The sequence below is a fragment of the Podarcis liolepis genome (genome assembly GCF_965112155.1).
Source record: "Podarcis liolepis genome assembly, chromosome: 6".
Lineage (NCBI taxonomy): Eukaryota > Metazoa > Chordata > Lepidosauria > Squamata > Lacertidae > Podarcis > Podarcis liolepis.
In genome coordinates, this window is record NC_139559.1 from 28,371,039 (window position 1) to 28,388,081 (window position 17,043).

Sequence of the window (17,043 nt, forward strand, 5' to 3'; positions counted from 1 at the left end):
CCGCCCAGGACTGGTGTGAGGAGCAGACCGTGATGTTGGCTTCACTCAGCGGTATATCGCTGATGAAACGGCCACGCTCCTGTGTCCCTCAGCTAGCAGCATAACTTCGTCCAGGGGTTGCTGCTAGCAGAGGGACTCGGAAGTGCAGCCCCCACCCCATCTGAGTGATCCAATGCTGCAGATGAGATTGAGGGAGGCTTCTACGCCACAGCTGAGCAAAGCCCAATGCTGCTGAGGCCTCGGGATTCGCTTAGCTGGGGGGGGGGGAGCCCTCCTGCCCCCCAGCTGAGCAGTGGCCTAGCCCAACTGCATTGGCCCTCCTGCAAGGCATTGAAGTGAAAGGGTTCCAGCTCCAGCGTCAAGAGCTGTGGTAATTTCACCCTGCCTCTAGCTGGCTGGGGCCAATGGATTTTGTTTCAACATCGTGGTATATCGCCAAACTGCAATGTCTAGCTGGTGATACATCACAATGTTGAAAATCTTGCCCAGCCCTAGTCACAATATGCTCTGACTGAGATAATGAAGTAGGTTTCAGGTTTGTTTGTGTAGAAGACACCTGTCCAATTTGCCCTAAAATGTGACACATCTAAAAAGTGCTGCACTTGAAACCTTGTCTCTTATTTTCCCACCTGTTCTTTCTGGATATAATGACTTTTCGGGGTCTCATTATTTATAACAATACAAAATACAGTGGTCAAGCAATGATGTTGGGAGGGGGTATGGGGGGGCTGGGCCCTGGATCTTTTGTACTAGACCCTAGATCTGGTGTCCATCCATCCCCATGTCTCCCCTTTATTTCATATTTGAATTTACTTACAGGGCAGCTTTCCCTCTGAGTCACTATACATTTGCATTAGCAAACTTGTATGTAAATGTGTGTCATGGTCCTACCTCAAGTCCTTTTAAGGCTGCAGGAACATCCCTGTAGTCAAAATTTAACACCCTGTTTTGATTTATTACTAGCTTGTTTAAAATCCTTATGAAACAAGTGCTTTTTAAAGATTCTAGGTTTCCATAAGGTGCCCTAATGACAGCAGTGAACAAGAATGTAGCAGCTGTGCTTCTGCTGGTCAACCTATTCTCTCAAATACTTTCAAAATTGAGGCTTGCAAATGCCTTACTACTTACTTTTGGAATTAAAAATGCCAGCTTGCTTGGACTGCATAGCAGCACTACAAAGGATTAACCATGGCCTACTTGGCCTATTCAGTTCATTGGGGAATCTGTATGGTTTATGTTGGACTTGGACCAAGACATCTGAGAAAACTGTCCTCTCTTGGGTGGCTTTGAGTAACTGACTGTTATTTGAAAGGACAAGTGACATAAGGCAGGGCTACTTTAGTGGTGGCCCTTCACCTCTGAAATTCCCTCCCAAATGGCATTTGATATTCAGCCACTGCAAAAAATAAATAAGTAAAAAGAGTTGAACTTGTCCAGGCATTCAGATGTTGAAGTAGTATTTGTGGTGAGGTTCTACAGTTTTATCACAGATGTTCATTGTTTTTATTTGAGTATTTTCTTTTGATTACGGTAATTTATTATTGCTGTAAGCTGCCTATGCTCCATTTTAGAGAAAGGGCACAATATAAATCTATCAAATAAATAACACCTTCCTTGCAGATGATGATAAAATGGAATAAGCTCCCATACACTACCCTGAGTACCTTGAAGGAAAGGCAGGGTACACATGTAATAAAGCAAACTTAAAATACTAAAAGTGTCAAAATTCAAATAGGGGTGAGGTTCAGGATATTGTCAGTCGTGAAGAAATAGTAACTATGTTCTCAAAAGTCTTTTTGTCACTTTATCGTATGACAGGAGTGGGTTGACATGCACTATGTACTTAAAACTACACCTCTTGCACCACCAGTTGCATGACAAACTTTGGTTACAGTCCAAACTCCTGATCTGCTGCACTGGGAGGTGGGTGCTGGATGGTGCAAAGACTAGAAAAGCTGGTGTCAGTCTCCTGACTGCTGGCCTGGAGCACTCCGTGCTGCCTACTGAAAGTGCAGCAGAGCACTTGGAAAGCTCTAAAATAGGGTGTTGTGGAAGCAGGGAAGGACTGAGCAGACTACAATCCACTGGAGCCATTCCAACTGGCATAATCTGATGGCATCAGGCGTGATCACTCTGCCTGTCTTTCCACCTTCTGTCCTAGCAGGTGTAAACAATGAACAAGGCTGCAGTTGCAGTGGTGATTGCTGCTTCATCACACCTTGCCTTTGCCCAGATGGGGTTTGAATTGCTCTGCCAGAAAGCAATAGGACTTAGTTGGAATCGCTTGCTTGTTGCAGCATAATTAATCTGTGCTAAATTATCCTGTGTATGCTTTCTTGCTTGGTCTTGGTTTCCAGTACAGCACACAACGTGTGCTAAGAGCTTTCTGAGATAGAACTAACACGGTGAGAAGTGGGTGAGACTACAGTCCATTCTCCATGATATGCTAGCTTGTGTTGGTGGATTTGTGTTTTTTGCATGGGAGTGTTCAAAGCCTGTGGTGACATTCTAATTTAACATCTCATTCTGCATGTGTAGATTAGGTTTTAAACATGTAAGTCATAGTATTATTATTATTTAACTTATATCCCACCCTTCCAAAGAAGCCCAGGGTAGCAAACAATGAGCATTAAAGCAGTAAATGCATCTTAAATGCAGGATCAACCAAGGTCCACCTGGCTCAGGATTTTTGGGAAATCCTAGAAATCACTAGGAGGAGGTCTGCCAAAAATGGGCTACTGCAGCAGGGCCTACCCCCTAACCCAGGGGTGTATGAAGATGGGATCAACACCCCCCTCCCCTTGCCACCTTGAGGCCAGTCAGCTGGAAACAAGGTCAAAACAATCAAGGACTTTTTGAGCATATACATTTCAGCCCATGAATTCATTTTCAGAAGCAAAACGCCATTCCTGCCCCCCCCCCCGTTTTCTTCATTCTGGTAGCTATTTGGAGAGCAAAAACAGTTTAAAAAAATGGAAGTCAGAAATCCTTGATGATCTTAACTGCAGATTGCCCAGAGTCCTACCAATAGATGCTGACCCCCACCTTCTTTCTCACTAGCAGTGAAACAGATTCTACTGGGACAGAATCCTGAAATTCCCACACTAGCCTTCCTCTGAGGATTACAGGGCGGTAGACAATATAATTAAACGAAAATGCAAACCTTAGCAACAAACAAAAACAGTAACCGCCCTCCCCTACACAGTTTTAAAGGCCATAGATTGGGTAATTAAAGGCCTGAATGGCAGCGTTCCCACCGCACTCCGAAGAGGCGGTCGGGGGGGGGGGACCCTCCGTGGAGTCCCTGAGCGCTTCCCCACCCACTCGTGGGTCGGAAGCGTGAAGCTGCTCTCCGGGCTGGGCCCCAACCGCGAGGCGCCTCGAACCCGCGTCTCGCCATCACAGCCAGCCCCGGACTCGGAGGGGCTGAGGGGCGGCTTTACGGCAAGGCCGCGAAGCAGCGGCGGCGAGGTAGGCGTTTGTGTCCCGCGGAGAAACGGGGCTTCCCGCCTTGCCAACGCAGGGCTCGCGGCCGGCCCCGGTGCCGCTTCCAGCCAGGCCAGGCCGGGCGAGGAAGAAGCCTCTCCTCCCCGGCGTAGTAGCGCGCCGGCGCCGGCTGAGGGAGGCAGGGCCCGGGCGGGGCGCGTCGGGGAAGCGAGCGTGGAGGCCAGCGGAGGTGAATGGGGGGAGGAAGGGCGCTTGTGAGCAGCGCCTCCCTCTGTCCCTCCTTGGGGTGAGGCGGCGCGTCTGACTCAACAGAGGAGGGCGAAGGAAAGTTTCTCCCCAGCCTCTGGCGGTGCGGTGCCTGCCCTGCCTCTCTTCGCCACCCGTGGGCCGGCGGGCAGCCAGGCAAGGCCACCCTGCCCTCCTCTCTCTCTCTCTCCATGGAAACTTCTCACCCGGGAAGCTCCACTTTGGGCTTCAATCCCACGAGGGTAAGAAGAAGCACGCGGGTTGTGAGAGAAATTTGGGAGTGGGGCCTTTTAAATTCCGCCACCCGGTAGTTGGAAGTCGCCGCTGTAGTTGCATCGGGACTGCTTTGGGCTGCCTTTGTGGAAGGGGAAATGAGGTCGTTTGGGTATGTTGGGGTTTGTTTTCTCTCTCACATCTATCTCTCTCTCCTACTTTTGATTTTTAATTAGGTTTAATTTTGGTGATCGGCTCCCAAGGGATGTGTATTGATGGGAGCGTATATAATTATAATTAATAAAAACAAACTTCCGGGGTAAACCACAGGAGAGTAATGGCATTTCTTGGTCGCTGCTGCTGTTACTAGGATACCTTTAAACTGTAACCACAGCCCCTATAAGATGGGGGGGGGGGGAGAGAGAGATCTTATTTTACAATATAGGACTGCCTTTTTAAAAAAGTGAAAATATTTCACAATTGCCAGTTTTGACATGTCATTTTAAGCCCTAAATGATTGCATGTAGAATTCTGTTTTCATTCTTCAGAAACCTGTAAAGTCACTTTCCTAGTTTGCCATTTTCAGGCTTTTAATGTTTTGGAGAGGGTGTGTTTTAATGGTGTCTCTGTGTTGCAATGTAATTACCGGTGAGCTAACCGTGTGTTCTTAATAAGTGTGGTAGCTTAGGAGGAGTGAAAGGAGCTTGACTCCCAAGGGTTGTGGCTTTGTCAAAAACTGAAAGCAAAAAAGTGAAAGCAATCATCTGCTTCATCTCTAGAGTATTAGTAGTGCATGTGCTGGCTGGGGTTGATGGGAGCTGTAGTCTAAAACATCTAAAGGGTACTAGGTTAGCAAAAACTGGGCTAAAATCACACTCCATCCCTCTAGCATACTCCTTCATCATTTCCAGTCTTATGATACTGAGACAATTTAAAGGGAAAGTTGACTCATGCTACTGGTTAGTGATTACCTGCCAAACATATGTTGCATGTACATTATGAGTCAAACTTCAACCTACAGTAGCTCTATATTATTTCAAGAAGATTTTTGTGTTCTTTAATCCTGTGTCCCCATCTTTAAACTAGGTGCTTCAAGCAGTCTTGCCAGCTTGGTATTTAGGTACCGGTAACTGTCAGTATTTTAGCTGCTTCTGAGTTGTATCCCATCTAAGTTTGCCTTTTACATGAGCTTCCCCCTCCCCCTTGCAGTTTGTAAATACAGAATTTACTTACATAAATATATAGCTTTTCTTTCGTATAGGTGTCAGTGGAAGGTCGCATTGGCAGGCATTTCAGTTGCATATAACTATGCAGCAGTATTTTACTCATTCCAACACTTTGTGTTTGCTCCTGTGTTCAGTGGGGTCCACTTTCAATTAAGTGTACTTCAGATTGCAGCCCTGTCTTACCTCCTTTGGCATACATGGCACTTGACAGGAAGTCAGAGGACAGGTCCCTGCCCCTGGAGCAAAAAACAAAAGCAGGGGTGAGCAAGGAAGAATACGTGGCTATTTCAGTTATATTTGTTTAGGTTCCATTACAGGATGCATTACAGAATAGGATGTTATGTGCTTCTTGAATTCATCATGTAGAGCATGGGGATAAAACTCCTTTGAACTCAGTTCATCATGGGTGTTTACTGACCACAGTGCTGTCAGTTGTTAATATACTTTGTATTTAATGCCTATTGAATTTCATGTTATCTCAAATGTGGTTCAAACTGTCTGGTTCTTTATACTGAAGTCATGATTTCTAGTGAAATAACTGCATGCAGTACAGTGGTGCCCCGCAAGACGAATGCCTCGCAAGACGAAAAACTCGCTAGACGAAAGGGTTTTCCGTTTTTGCGTTGCTTCGCTAGACGAATTTCCCTATGGGCTTGCTTCGCAAGACGAAAACGTCTTGCACTTTTTTTTTAAAGCCACTTGAAGAGGCGCAGTTGCGACGGACCGTGCTTCGCAAGACGAAAAATATCGCAAGACGAAAAGACTCACGGAACGAATTCTTTTCGTCTTGCAAGGCACCACTGTAGTGTCTCATTATTCATTAGCACAAGCTTTGAGGTATATTTTTGAGTCCAAAGACAGAACTGGGCTAGTCCTTTATGACGGCTGAGTTTGCTTTTAAGTAATTTTTGTCAATCTCAGGTATGGAGGCTGCTTTCTTCTGCAGTTTCTATTTCTAGCTACACTCCCTTTGATTGAGTGTCTGTGAACAGATCATTAAATAAGGTAAGTGTTTCTGTATTCCTTCAGTTCTTTCTTCTCTCTCATCATTGGATAGGACAAAAAAGTCATAGGCTCATAAAAGGAGCATTAACACTGTACCTTTTGCATTAATTCGCTCCAGCTTTTCTTCTGTTACTTTTATACACTGCCTTAACTGCTCCCCCTTGCACTGTGAAACTTCTGTACTACAGGATGTTGTCTCCAAAGTTTAGGTTGTGATAACTCAAAATAAATTTCCTATGTAGACCAACACTATTCCTAATGGGATTTCTCATACCCATAACACTTTCCTGCAGATACTTTCAGGTATGTTTGATGCTGTTGAAATAAGTCTGCCTTGTAGTCCAGAGCTCTTGAGAACTGAACAAGTGAGAGCCTACAATTATGTGAGCTAAACTTCCAGACAATCTGAAATTAGCGTTGTATGAACTTGAATTTTAGCTGCAAAGTATGTCCTTTATAGCCAATACATGAAATGGGTTTTTTCCTTGCCCAACCCTCTGCAGCGCCACTTAATTTTGCAACTGCAAAGTTGCTACTCCACCCTGAGGTCTTAACATCCTAATTACTTGTTGTGAGGTATAGCTTTTGGCTAGAGCTACTAAAACTAAACAGGAGCATAGTCCTGTTTCTGTCTTTTCTCTACTGGATCTTGGGTTCTTGAGGGTGTACTCTCTCATTCAATACACACACTTATTATAAAATAAGATTTGCATGGTGTTTCTCAGCTTTAGAAGACTTTAGCATTTTATCAGAAGCCTTCATTGGTGACACTTTTGAGGTGCTGCAGTACTATTGAAGTCTGTTGTGTTGTTGCTTTTAAGGACATTACCATCCTCAAAAACGCTTTGCTCACCTGCGTGTGTCCATGGAACACAAGAGTAGTATAAGCAATCTCATCTACTAAAGACAGAGCAAGACAGAGTTTGTGGATTTGAGAAGAGTCAGTGTGGTATAAGTTATGATAGTGCAGTCCATTGCTTCAGTCTGCCTCTTTATTCTGCCTTCCTCAAAACTATTTCAGTAGTATATCTTGGGGATCGTATTCTTGTTGGGTATTTTATTATGGGTTGATTTTTGTTGTGATTCCCCAGATTTTTAAGCTTAAGAGCTGCATATCAGAATCCGGATTTAGGGGCCTATGCCTGGCTCATCATCAGCTCATCTGAGCAGCACATTCGTCTTCTCCTACTCAGCCCTTCTCCAATCCAGTGGAGCATCCTACTGTTCTACTGCTGTGGCTTTTTCTCTGCCTTGTAGGTCCTAGCCTGTAGCTGTAAAGAGGACACTGTGCCAGGCAACTCTTGTGCACAAGAAAATACTACTTTAATTTCTATTCTCATGCTTTGAAATGCTTGGACCTGCTATTTGCTCACTTGGCATAGAACAGTACTGGCATTGTTCCCTTCCCTCCTCACCCCAAAACCCCAAGGAAACGAATTTAGGAAGTATGTAGTTTTTAATTTTAAAAAATTCTTTGAAATCAGAATTCAGAGAAAAGGAGGTTGTTTCTTGCTCTCCTAGCCAGGGGATTTTCCCCCACAAAGACTACAGAGATTTCCATGTATTCTGTGTATGTTTTGTGTGTGTGTGTGTGTGTGTGTGTGTGTGTACACACACACAGAGAGAGAGAGAGAGCTTACAGGAACTAGTAATGTATTTTAAAGCTTTTACCATTTCCATTATGGAACACTGTTTTTGTTTTGCTTTTTAAGATACAGTTGGGCAGATCTAAATATAGCAGGCATTCCTGAAACCCATTAGATTGAGCTCATTAAGTTATTTGTACGTTCTATAATTTGCTTTCCTATTTTTGTCAGTTACAAAGTCTTTGTGTGCCTATAAAGCCTGTTCTACTGCTCTCTAATTGGCCACCTCCTGTTTGACTGATTCATTTCTGTCGGAAACAGTTGCTACAGAAACAGTTAGTGATGTCATGTCACAAACTTGTGGTATCATTGAATGTGTAGAACAGGAGGTGTCTGGTTCTGCATCTAAGCTTTTTCTCATTTTAGACTGGTTTTGCAAAATTGCAGAAATGGTTCAGTGGGTTCAATGGAATTAAATATGGTATCTAGCCAAGTTGCAGTTCTCTTCCCAAACTCTGGAATTTGCGCTGGGTGGAGGCCTTACACACTTTGGCAAATATTAGATGTCCTCTATTTTTGCGGCTATGCTTACTGAAGGTGGCAGAAGCTCAAAAACCTTCAGCTGCTGTTTATTGACTGAAGCTCTGTTAACAAACATTTGTTTGTGCACTGTCTTAAATATCTGTTAGGCTGAGTTCCAGTGGCAGCATTTGATACACGATTGACTTTGGCCTCTGTACAGACTAGTAGCAGACTTGCTAAGCTCTTCCAAGTTTTCATTTTCACTTGTTGAAGAGCGTAGGACACGGTAGAAGCACTTCCAATTCACTTCCTTTCAACAATCCTTGTATAAGTATTTCAGAGTCTGCAGCCGTCATGTTTACTCACATGATGAATTGGACTCTCTGCCAAGACCTGTGTAATGTGATGAGGTCACAGACACTAATGTGATTTGACTTGCTGCATGTCATAAAGGATGAGCTAGTGTGGTTGTAAAAACTGGCTTATTCATTTTTTAAATCATGGGTAACGAAGCTAGAAAAGTGAGTTATAGGGAATAATTGGCCTATTAATACCCTTTTATTAGAGAGGTAGAAGGAATTTAAATAAACTGCATCCGTGTTTGTCTTGGGGGTCTGTGACACTGGTGCAGTGCATCAAATCTATACACCCTACATGTACCAGATTCTTCAGCCTGTGCTGGTTTTCTCATCCATATAGGTCACAGAAGGGTTGGAAGATGTCATGGATTGTATAACATCCACAGCTGGCTTCCCAGGGTCCCTGCAGGAGTGTCTTGGGAGTTAAAGTCTCTGATATGACCAGGTGTCTTCCTGCACTTCTGTATGTGTGGGGGGGGGGGATCTGATGAAGAGCCCAAGAAGCTGACACCAGGACATTCCCCATTTTCTGACCTTGCATCCATTAATCTATTTGCATACCACATATCATAAAAACATCTCATGGCAGCTTACAATAAAATCCATTAAAATACAATAACAGCAAAATAAACTTAACAGCTTTGGTAGGCAGTTCAAAATATAAAAATTATGACAAATGACTGCAAAGCCTTCAGTAAAGACATATAGTTTCAGCATGCACTGTCAATGCACAGGAAAAAAAACCCTCTTCCTGGTTGCTGCAAGATGAGCTTCCACATAACCATGAAGATCTCAGCAGATGGCCCTAATGACCAGGAAGGTCTGTACAGGAGAAGGCGTTCCTTTGGATTCCTAGTCCCAAATTATTTAAGGCTTTGTAGGTTGATACCAAACCTTAAACCTGGCCCATTAGCAAATTGGAATCAAGTCTTGAGGTTGTGTATGCATAGTTCACCAAGCTGGTAAAAGATGCTTTTATCCACTACAGCCACTTGGGCTTTCCAAGTCAAAAATAGTTCCTGGAGCACCCCCAGACTACATACCTACTCCTTCAGAACCCTTGCCAGCATTCAACGTCAGGTTATTGACCCTTATCTAGCCCATTGCTGTGCCCAAACACCAATCCACAACCAGACACCGATCCAGAACTTGTATGGCCATGCCTGATTCAGATGGAGAAATCAAGCTGAGTATTATCACTATAATGATGTTGTTGTGCTTCAGATCCTCTAATGCCGGCTTCTAGCAGTTTCATATGGACGCTGAACAGCACTGAAGATGATATGGGACTCTGTTTTACTCCATAGCTGAGCCGCCAAGGTACAATCATCCAGTGCTACTCTGATACCAACCCTAAAAGTAGGAGCAGAACCACTGTAACACAGTGTTTCCTACTTCCAACCCTCTGAGCAAGTCCAGCATGATACAGTGACTACGTTATCAAAAGCTACTGAGAGCTCAAGCAAAATGCCAGGGTTGCACTACCATGTCCCTGTCAGGGTAACCAATGCTGATTCACTTCCAAAACCAGGTGTGAACTCAGAGTGAAATGAGTCCAGATAACTGGTTTCTTCCAAGTGCTTGGGTTGGGTTGTCACTGCCCTCTCAGTCACTATCTCCCAAAAGGGTGTATCGGCAACTAGACAGTAGCTGTCAAATACCCTGGATCCAGGGTGTTACTTTAACAGGTATTGTGCCTTAGCAAAGTGATGCATACATCACACCACTCTGTTTTCCCCCTGTCAGCTAGTTTGAACTTGAATTTGGCACATTTTGGCTGGGAACCAACTTGAAAAACATTCTAGCATAGTTGGGGCGCATGCATACATAGGAGCTTAGAGCAATTTTACTTTGATGCTGTCACACTTTACATTCTTGTTATTCCAGTCTAACATGGAAAACTCCGCATTCCAAATTGTGTGACGTGGGCATATGTTCAAAAGATTATTAAATAATATTGGTTCATATCATTTTTAATAAGATGAAAAGGCGTTGTGAAGACCAAACTACACAAGGCAGTGGGAGATCCACGATCAGATTTCCTCTGTGCTTCCCTCCACAAACACATTTATTGAATTTTCTAAACACAAATTATAAATAGAAAAAAAGAAGTTACAATAACAAACAGTATCCACATACTAGGAAAATTAAGAGATAGTATAGTTGCCATTTATCAACAACTTCTCCTGTGGTTTTGAGTTAAAATGCAGCCACGGGGAAGCCCCCATTCCCATTCGATTGAGGCTGTAGTACTGGCAAGGTTTTAAATCAATCTATCTTGTATTTTCACAATATAAGTTGCCTGCTCCCATGCTAGCATTTGCCTGGGGTGGGGCGAGGAACATGTGCCTTTGCTTCAAGAGGGAGAACAAGTTAGATAAGGAAAATGGCACAGGAGAGAAGGGTTTTTTAAAAGCCTGCACCATGTGGTCTTGATCTAATCTGGGGTTCCCAACCTCTTAGCACTTCTCACAAACAAGGATCAGAGGTGAGTCAGGAAGCAAGCCCCAAACAAAAGGAAATCGTTTTTGATGGGCTTCCCTAATAAGTGGAATTTGCTGCCAAGGAGTGTGGTGGAGTCTCCTACTTTGGAGGTCTTTAAGCAGAGGCTTGACAACCATATGTCAGGAGTGCTCTGATGGTGTTTCCTGCTTGGCAGGGGGTTGGACTCGATGGCCCTTGTGGTCTCTTCCAACTCTATGATTCTATGATTCTATAACTCTATAACATGAAGAAACTCCTGCTTATTCTTTTTATTTTTAAAAGAATGCTGTTTCTAAAAACCATCCAGAGTGGGAACTGATTAAAAAGCCCTTTACATGAATCATGCCCACCTCTGCCTTCCCACACTATGAAAGAATCCATAGTTCAAGACTCTTCAATTCTAACTTGTATTCCCTTGGATGAGATTGTATTTTTAATTTGTTTGCATTCTCAAAATGAACAAATGCTATGTAAAATTAGCGGACAAATGGGTTTCATTTTCATTCTCAAGGACCTTGCAATGCTATTTTTCTGGCAAAGCTCTTTGATGTGTTTCTCTTGCATGAAGAACTCTCATAAGTATTACTTCCAGTTGAATATATTTTGAAAATCTGCTGGATGTCATTCAGTGTGATAGTAGGATTAGTTGCATCGCAAGTAAGTGTACAGTTTTTTCCTATTGCTTGATGCTTAAAAGGTAAGACATACCTCTTTCTGCAATTTCAGGCTCTCAATCCATTGGGCACTTGACTGGCGCTTAGTCGTAAGCACTGTCCATTAGAAATAGTACTATCATTTTCAGGCTAGGCATAGACTTATCTCTACACTTTTTCTATATTTGGAAACTTTGGGTTGTATCCAGTGTAGTTCCAAATAACTTGTTTCCATTAGTTTTACGCTTCTGTAATGGACATTGTGGACCACAGCATTTGCTGTAATGGACCCACAGCATTTGCTGTGGTCAGTATGTAAAATGTAGAGGGGAGACATGCACCTCCAAACATGCAGTGGGCATACACGAGGTTGTTGGAGAAAGGGAACAATGATTGTACTGAAGGCTGGACAGAAACCCACTGAATGCACCAAGCAGCAATATTAATTTTTCAATATTTGCTCTAAAAGCAGAAGACTACTAAGCACTTTTGGAGTTCTTCTTATTAATTACATCTACAATCTAATGCATTATATACCTGGAGGTAACTCCTATTTAAATTCAATGAGGCTTACTCCCATGTAACTGTGGGTAGCGTTGTCGCCTAAAGTTAACTTTCATGAGAACTTTAGTTGGTAAGGAAACTGCATGAAGGCATCCAAGATCAAATTGCAGTGTTTTCCTTTCTCTTCTCGCTGTGCGTCTTAAATCTGTAAACCTGGTTTCCTAGTATTCAGTTGTGTTATCCTCAGTAGTGTAATGGGACATGGAAACTTGACACGTAATTCTAAGTATGGGGTGCTTAATTGGACACCAATGCGAAAAACTCAGATGCTGCTGTTGATGAGCTGAGGGTATTTTATGCAAATAAAGGTTTTTGAACAAATACTGAGTAACTTGGTTTAAAGACCCATTATGGAAATAATTGTTAAGATAATTTTAAAGGTATTAACCCTGTATCTCATATGTATGACAGAAAATAAAAGGAATTCTAGGGTTTTTGATTTAACCAAGTAATACTATGGGTGAGTAATACACTGAATCAGTCCTGTCTGGTGTTTAAGTTGTCTATGAACTGTGTCCAGTACTCTATACTGTTGCCCTTTTGTGCTCAGAAAGCATATATGTTACCACCTCTATGAAGGAGGCTCTAGTCAAAGTCCTGTTGTCTATCTTTCATCCTGCATCTGCATGCATTAGAGGATCAGTCTGGAATGGAATGAAAAAAAAGTTGTTTTCAACACTGTTGTCCTTCATTGGATATCAAACATTTCACAGTTATGTTGCACTGAAAATTGTAAATATCATATATGATGCAAGCTAGCAAATCTTGATGCCAAATAATCCTAGGAGCGCTTTGTCTTCCGAGTCTCCTCATGGTGACGCTCCCATATTTTGAAAACATTTTGATCATCAGTGCTTATAGCTCCAGGCAAACATGTTGCTATTTTGGTTTTCTGTTTGGATGAATAATGCGTTGTTACAGGCAAATTCTATCACGCTCTCTCCAGTCTGGAGTGTTTAATAGATGTTGGTGGCAACATTGTTCCATTTTGCTTTGTAAGATGAAATAAGATGCATGTCCAAACTTTAAAACCATTTTGAGGTCAGATGATTGCTTTGGAGTCCTTTTTTTAACTTGCTGTATTCATATTCTGTAGCTCTAACTGAAATCCTTGTCTCAGCTTGTAGCTGAGTATGAGAAATCTTCCCAGACAGGACTACGTAGCAGTTTCAGTAGGCAGCTGTCTAATGAGAATGCAAGGAACCTGTTCCCTGAGCAACTAAGCATGTGGGCTGCTGCTAAGCAACAGCCATCTGGAACCCAGTTTGTATTTCTTGGAATGTACCAACCATTTGGTTGGCCAAGAGATAGCATATAGTTGTAGCTGGGAACAAAGACACTTCAAGGGATTTCAGCAGTTTTATGTCATTCTGAAACCCGCAAGAATTGGAAAGCCCAAGTGAAATGGTGCTCATTCCACCAGCCCTAAAACAACATATTTCCTCTTGTCTTTTGAATTCCAAATATCCTGTTTCCAAAAGTATGCTTGGCAGTATTTTGTCTTTCAGTCGCTTTTCACAAGCTGCTTAGTGACTTTATCATGTTACATTCCTCTGTGCTTAATTCTTTAGGTGACTACAGGGAAGAGTCTAGAAAACTGTTCAAAGTGCATGTCTGTAATGTGCAGGCACATGCCCAAGAAAACAAATTTGATGTTTTTCCTAATGCATCTTTCAAACTCTCCTGGAGATACAGGTTTTAGTTAACAAGATGTGTCTCTCTACTTCACCCATCTCCTGTTCACTTCTTTATATTTATTAAGTACACATGTACTGAAAAGTAGTATTTTGGAAAAAGGAATGATCCAGTCAGTAACTGTTTAGATTTGTATACTTTATTTAAGGGTGTATCCATAAAAAGTATCTCTCATTTGCATTTAATAAGCGCCATTCTTAACAGTTGTGAAAACTGGCAATATTTTAGTGCCTCTAACCACCCCCACCCCCATTATATCCATAAACAGAGGGAGAGATTCCTGTATGGAAGCAATTGGTATCTCCCAGAAGCTTTTTGTACTGAATGTTTAAAAGTCAAGTTATTTGGGATGTTGGTTTTCTGCAAGCATAACTTGCATATAACATTCTTGTCTAAACTATTAATAGAATCTTCAAGTGATCTATGAATTGTGCCAGAAACGGAATGTTTGGGCTCTGACTACTGTGCCATGGTATAACCAGGCTCAGAGTTTGATTCCTGCACAACAGGTTGTATCTTAATGCCAAGAAACATCTGTTAGCATTCAGATCAGTCTTTGCCAACCTGGTGCCCTCCATGTGTTTTGGACTACAACTCTTATCAGCCCCAGCTGTGCTGTAAGAGTTGTAGTTCAAAGCATATGGCAGGCACCAGGTTAGTAAAGCCACATTTAGATAGTGTTGTGTCACACAGAACATAAGGCGGCACTTAAATGGGTGGAGGGAAGGTATGATGAGCACATAGTAGGTAATGTCTGTCTGCTTTCTCCTTATCTATTGTCTTGGAGGAACAGCTCTTGGCATAAAAGCCATGGCTTGCAAACCATTGTGATATGCTGTTGCCTGGCTGAAAAAGCATTTGGCAATAAATCTTTAAAATGGTTGATATGATATTAAGTAAAGCTATTTTGGAAATGAACCACTGCTCCTATGTATAGCTAAGTGTGATAACTTGTTTCAAAAGAAACATTCATGTACTTTTCTTTGTGGAAGGTGCTGGATGAAGTACAATTCCTATTTCTGATTTTGGGGTGGTGGTGTCTACATTTATTTCTGTAGCTAGGTGACTGGAAGATAATTTTCAGTGTGCATGGGGTGGGAAGAGGAAGGGAAGTCAAGAAGCAAATAGCCATCTCCTTTCTTCTTCTTCTTTTTAGAAAGAAAATAAAGGATACATCACAGCTGTTGGTCACTGTAGTCTCATTATTATGTTGCTAATGGTCTCCTTGGAGATAGCAATGTAGCTGTTTATAGGGCTGAGGTTTTCTGTTGCTTTCTTGCTAGTTTCTCATCCCGAGTGACACTGGTAAGTTCCAAGTTTAGGTGAGCCTACATTTTCAATAGCTACAGTTTTGTGGTGCTATCTTCAGAGTTTCTTAACTATCCATGTATCAAGCTGAGTCTTGAGGCAGACCTATCCTATACATTGCCTCTTTTTGTTTTGCTTTGTGTTGTGTGCCTGTATGTTCAGGTTAAGAAAAAACCTTCTTTTGTGTTTTATTTTGGAGTACAAGAGCAAGGTTTGATAGCTTTGTGTGGAAATGCACAGAAATTTAGATAGATGTCTTGATAGTTTATAGTTCCAAAAGGAAAGCTGCAGTGGTGGAGGATAAATAAATCACCAGACTAGCATTCTGAAAGCTGTTGAGCTCCCTTTGGGTCCCTGGCAATACTACAATTCTGTGATTATATGAATATTGAAAATAAACCTGTTTTGTCTGAGTTTTCTTAACTAAATGAGAAAAGAGGGAGCTACTCTCAAAAATTGTAACGTTTACACGTGAAGAAACAGGTCGTGTTGGCTTTCAAAATGGTTTGCAGCAAGTTCTTTGTTCATTCTGAAGTTAACTGCAATGCTTTGTTCTTTTTTGCTATGTATATGCCTCTGCAAACAAGATTTGTGAATAACTGTAGGCACTAGTTTAGCCTTTCTGGCTTAATGTTTGAGAATGTTTGAGGCAGTGGTATTGCTTGATTCACTCTGGATTTAAAAGCTCCTTTTATGTTGAAGGTTAAATGGCGGTGGTGGCAAAACTTCTTAGAAGCTACTTGCTCTTTATGAAAGTCTAAAAAATTAGTAACTCAAGGAACAGACTCCAAATTCATAATGGCAGGATGAAAGCCCATTACCAGAAAAGGAAGGGGGGAGGATCTGACTCGACCATTGGAATGAAAAAAGTAGACACATAATAGTCTCAGGAATGTCACATTGAGGAAATGACCTTTCAGTCTAATTTCCTACTTAGCTGGATCCCCTAAATTGACTGAGGCAGTAGAAACATTTGTTAGCGTTTGCTTACTGCCAGCCTTTTGCTGTTTAGTGTTATATCTTCAAAAACAGCTGTAGCTCAGGCTTGTGCATTGTGCAAATGAGTTTGTTGCTTTGACTGGAAGTGCACTAAACATGTTTGAGCATCTTCCATAGGCACATATGTAAAGCATTTCTAATTACTTGGCTGAACGTCTGTAAGGTTCTCCTGTCTGAAACTTTGAAGCAGAGAGTCTTAATGTTTTGAATCTAGGGAAATGTTTTGTACTAGTCACGTGTAAAGGAGAAATTGGGCTGTAAAAAGATTTGGCTTGTTGCCATTTGGGATATAGTCATAGTCTTAGGTATGCTTGGGAAAGGCTTTTATCTGATGCTTGTCTTTTGTTAGTTGAAACTTGGATTGTACATTAAACCTTGTTATTTAAAAAATATATGAAAACTTTTCCTGGGGCACAAATAAAACACTCAAGAAAATACCTCCCTTTCATGTTCTGTTGTCCAGTGTAGAATGCTTAGAATAATGCTGGGTAGTGGAAAAATGTGTCTCTGCAATCAGAATCTGACATTCATATTTCCTACCCAGATATGTGTTGCTTTAAATTGCACATTTCTAATATGTCTGGCTCACATAGTAAATTTTTGCTGGAGACTGCTCAACTCAAGCTTTCAGTATCTTTGTGTCATTGGGAATGGAGTAGGGGGCTGAACATTTGCTGCATTTACTGCAAAACAATGCTGGTCTATGACTGTTTCAAAACATTCTATAGTATTAGAA

At 42.0% G+C, this 17,043-nt stretch overlaps 3 protein-coding genes across 17 annotated transcripts in view; 2 read left to right on the plus strand and 1 right to left on the minus strand.

Moving 5' to 3' along the window:
- Positions 1-17,043, plus strand: part of LOC310709079 (tigger transposable element-derived protein 1-like) — an 877,074-nt gene that overhangs the window by 634,116 nt on the left and 225,915 nt on the right. The window lies entirely within an intron of this gene.
- The window catches only part of TGIF2 (TGFB induced factor homeobox 2), a 353,736-nt gene that overhangs the window by 292,238 nt on the left and 44,455 nt on the right, over positions 1-17,043 (minus strand). The window lies entirely within an intron of this gene.
- DLGAP4 (DLG associated protein 4) overlaps positions 1-17,043 on the plus strand; it is a 317,667-nt gene that overhangs the window by 278,452 nt on the left and 22,172 nt on the right. The window contains exon 1 of one of the 15 annotated variants that reach the window (XM_083507995.1): positions 3,284-3,935. The exons of 9 other annotated variants lie outside the window; for them this stretch is intronic. The gene's annotated coding sequence lies outside the window, so the exon portion shown is untranslated. Of the gene's footprint in view, positions 1-3,283; positions 3,936-15,232; positions 15,306-17,043 lie in introns of those variants that run through there. 5 more of the 15 variants (XM_083507994.1, XM_083507989.1, XM_083507986.1 and 2 more) reach the window with 5 other exon arrangements.